Here is a 279-nt window from a genome sequence, read left to right as displayed (position 1 = left end):
CTTCCTCCCACGCCCGCGCCCATCCTTCCCAGCCCCCTCTGCGGGCGTGACGTAGGCGGCTCGCGGGCGCGGGGAGCGACATCCTGGCAGCGGTGGGCGTGGCGGCTCCTCCCGCCCACCGCGCCGCTTTAAATCATAAAGTATTTCCACGTTCTCTCCTGTTGTCTTCCTCGGCGCCGGACGCTGCGAGGCCCAGGGTTCAGTCGACGGCCGATAGAGGGGGTTGCTGGAGTGCTTGAGGGGGGGGGTGCGTCGGCGGGAGGGGAGCGGGGGTGGAAG

The sequence above is a fragment of the Penaeus monodon genome, chromosome 15 (genome assembly GCF_015228065.2).
Source record: "Penaeus monodon isolate SGIC_2016 chromosome 15, NSTDA_Pmon_1, whole genome shotgun sequence".
Lineage (NCBI taxonomy): Eukaryota > Metazoa > Arthropoda > Malacostraca > Decapoda > Penaeidae > Penaeus > Penaeus monodon.
Note: the sequence above shows the minus strand (reverse complement) of the source record.